Here is a 3,654-nt window from a genome sequence, read left to right as displayed (position 1 = left end):
GGGGGGGGAGTGGTTGGGTGGAGAGGTGGAGAAATAGAGCAAAAAAAAGAAAAAAAAACACAACACCCCATGGACATGGTCAACAGTGTGGTGATGGCCAGTTGTGGGGGAGGAGATAGAAAAGGATACAGGATATGGTGATGAACAAAGACTTCACTTGAGGCTGGTGAACGCACAATAGGGTGTACAGAGATGTGTTGTAGAATTGGGCACCTGAAACCTGTATAATTATGTTAACCAAAAAAAATTCAATTACATAAATAAATAAATAAATAAGATGTTACATGTGAAACACTTAGTACAATGCTTGGCCCATAATGTGTTCAAACATATTAACTGTTGTTATCACAGATATAAGACAAGTAAGGCTCTTCAAAGCAGTCAGAGGCATTCTTTCTCTTTGCTACTATGTAAAATCAGCAATGTTATTCATATGTTGGGATACAAAAGTCTGCCATTTAGTGCCTTTGTATTAGGCAAGCACATTTTTGCCTTGGGTGGCACCACTGTGTGAAATAAAGATCCAGTTAAGTACATATAGTACATGGGAATTCCAGTATTCCAATCCTACAGCTTCAGTGGTCAAGGGGGGTTGAGGGGGGCAACCACTGCTGAGGTGAACATTTCCTCTCAGGCTTTCTGTTTCCCTCTGGCTTCCTGTGACGCTCACCCAGAAACAGTTGCCACCAGGGTTTGCAGGGCAGTTTAATATCTGGGTGCTGTTTGATCAAAATGATGTGGGGGTGCAGGGGAGTATAATCTACTACAGCTGTTTGTCATTACCCAGATGAGCTGCAAAAGCCTCTCAATTAACCTTCTTGTGTAATAAAGCCAATCAGGACATGAAAACAAGAATTTCTCATTTACTGAAGTGATACTTAGCTTGTAGTTGCTGTCTGAGAATGTTGAACCAAGTAGAGAACATTAAGAAAAGTGCCCTCCTCCTACAAATTTAAGTTTGGTGATTAATAATAAATAAATAAATTTATATAGAAATCAAGAATGTCATTTGGTAGCCTAAGCTATTTTGTCCTGATTTCAAGGTAAAAGTAGAAATATATATCTTTTCATGTAAAACACTATACTCAAAACATAGTTACAACTTGGAACCTGAAAGAAATTTATAGAGCACATAAATATTTTCATCAGTCCTTGTGGCTTCAAAATTTAAATAACAGAAATTATATCAGAAAATGTATTTCTTTTTCCATTTTCATCTTTTTGGAGAGAAAAAACAAAGGAAACAAAATACAGCACTTATATAAATAAGGGACTTATCACATCACCATAAAAAATTAATAAGGCCAGATCTTACTGTATATACATCACTGTACTAGCCTGGATGGACAATATAATATTAAGAGTAAGAAGATTAGCCTGACCTGTGGTGGCGCAGTGGAACTGGCGTCGACCAGGAATGCTGAGGTTGCCGGTTCGAGACCCTGGGCTTGACTGGTCAAGGCACATATGGGAGTTGACGCTTCCTGCTCCTCCCCCCCTTCTCTCTCTCTCTCTCTTTCTCTCTCTCTCTGTCTGTCTTCTCTAAAATGAATAAATAAATAAAAATAACTAAACATGTTTAAAAAAAAAAAGAGTAAGAAGATTAAGCCTGACCAGGCAGTGGCGCAGTGGATAGAGCGTCATACTGCGATGCGGAGGACCCAGGTTTGAGACCCTGAGGTCACCAGCTTGAGCGCGAGCTCATCTGGTTTGAGCAAAAAAAAAAAAAGCTCACTAGCTTGGACCCAAGGTTGCTGGCTCGAGCAAGGAGTTACTCGGTCTGCTGAAGGCCCACGGTCAAGGCACATATGAGAGGGTAATCAATGAACAACTAAGGTGTCACAATGCGCAACAAAAAACTAATGATTGATGCTTCTCATCTCTCCGTTCCTGTCTGTCTGTCCCTGTCTATCCCTTTCTCTGACTCTCTCTCTGTCTCTGTAAAAAAATAAAATAAAATAAAAAAATAAATTTAAAAAAGAGTAAGAAGATTAAACCTCATTACCTTTGTGTCTAGAAGGCCCTCAAATATTTATTTGAATAAATTGAGTTTAACTACATTGAATTGAATTAGGACAATTATGAGACATTGTTATCATACTTAAATCTCTAATCTAGCAAAGAAATTAAATATAAATGCATGAAATTTTAAATAATACAACCAATGAATAGCAATACACAACTGTTTTTTAAATTTTGAAATGATTGTAGATTCACAGGAAGTTGAAAAAATAGTATCTGGAATTCCATGAACCCTTACCCAGCTTCCATGGTGCCATTTTGTATGATAGTACAGTATCATATTCAGTTTTCACCACTTTTTACCTGCCACTCATGTGTGTGTGTGTGTGTGTGTGTGTGTGTGTGTGTGTGTGTACTTTTGTGAGCAATTAGTTTTGTACAAGTTAACCCCATCTATAAATGTGTGTGACCACCACAACAATCAGGATACAGAACTATTTCATCACAACTAAGAAAACCCTTCAGATTACCTCTTTGAAATCACACCCCACCCCATTCCTGTCCTCTGGCAACCACTAATTTGTTCTCCTTTTTTACTGATTTTTAATTTTAAGAATATTATACAAGTAAAAACAAATAATATTTAAGCTTTTGAGACTAGCTCTTCTCACTAAACATAATGCCCTTGAGATCTATCCAAATTGTTACATGTGTCAATAGTTTATTCTTTTTTAATGCTGAGTAATATTCCATGGTATATGCATACCAGTGTCTGCTTAACCACATACCCTTTAAAGGATATTCAATTTGTTTCCAATTTGGGGTTATTATAATTAAAGCTGCTATGAACATTCATGTATAATTCTTTTGTCAGTTTAAGGTTTTTGTTTTGTTTTGTTTTGTTTTTTACTTTTCCAAAGCTGGAAACGGGGAGGCAGTCAGACAGACTCCCGCATGCGCTCAACTGGGATCCACCCGGCACGCCCACCAGGGGGTGATGCTCTGCCCATCCGGGGCATCGCTCTGTCACGACCAGAGCCACTCTAGCGCCTGGGGCGGAGGCCAAGGAGCCATCCCCAGCGCCCGGGCCATCTTTTTGCTCCAATGGAGCCTCGGCTGCGGGAGGGGAGAGAGAGACAGAGAGGAAGGAGAGGGGGAGGGGTGGAGAAGCAAATGGGTGCTTCTCCTGTGTGCCCTGGCCGGGAATCGAACCCGGGACTTCTGCACCCCAGGCCGACGCTCTACCACTGAGCCAAACGGCCAGGGCCCTCAGTTTAAGTTTTTGTTTCTCTGGGTTAAACGCCCAGGAGTACAAAATCTAGGTTGCATGGTGGCTCCATAATTTATAAGAAACTGCCATACATCCTACCAGCTATGTAGAAGAGATCCATTTGCTCTGTGTGTCCTCCAGTATTTAGGTTTACTGCTGTTTCTTTTATTTTAGCCATTCTGGTAGGTGTGTGGTGATATCTCATTACGTTTCTTTTTTTTTTTTTAAGATTGTTATTGATTTTACAGAGAGAGGCGAGAGCGTGCTTTATCAACTCATAGTTTCTTCACTTTAGTTGTTCATTCATTGATTGTCATATGTGTCTTGATTGTGCCAAGCCCAGGGTTTCAAACCAGCAATCTCAGCATTCCAAGTCAACAGTTTATCCACTGTGCCACCACAGGTCAGGCCTCAGTGTCAGT

The 3,654-nt window shown here is 40.0% G+C and overlaps 1 non-coding gene across 1 annotated transcript; it reads right to left on the bottom strand.

The window, feature by feature from the left end:
- Positions 1–3,153: 3,153 nt before the first annotated feature.
- On the bottom strand, positions 3,154–3,229 carry TRNAP-GGG (transfer RNA proline (anticodon GGG)). The gene has a single exon. It is a non-coding gene; the product is annotated as a tRNA-Pro (tRNA).
- Between the last annotated feature and the right edge of the window lie 425 nt (positions 3,230–3,654).

Source organism: Saccopteryx bilineata, chromosome 12 (genome assembly GCF_036850765.1).
Source record: "Saccopteryx bilineata isolate mSacBil1 chromosome 12, mSacBil1_pri_phased_curated, whole genome shotgun sequence".
NCBI lineage: Eukaryota > Metazoa > Chordata > Mammalia > Chiroptera > Emballonuridae > Saccopteryx > Saccopteryx bilineata.
Note: the sequence above shows the minus strand (reverse complement) of the source record. Positions and strands in the feature narration are given on the sequence as shown.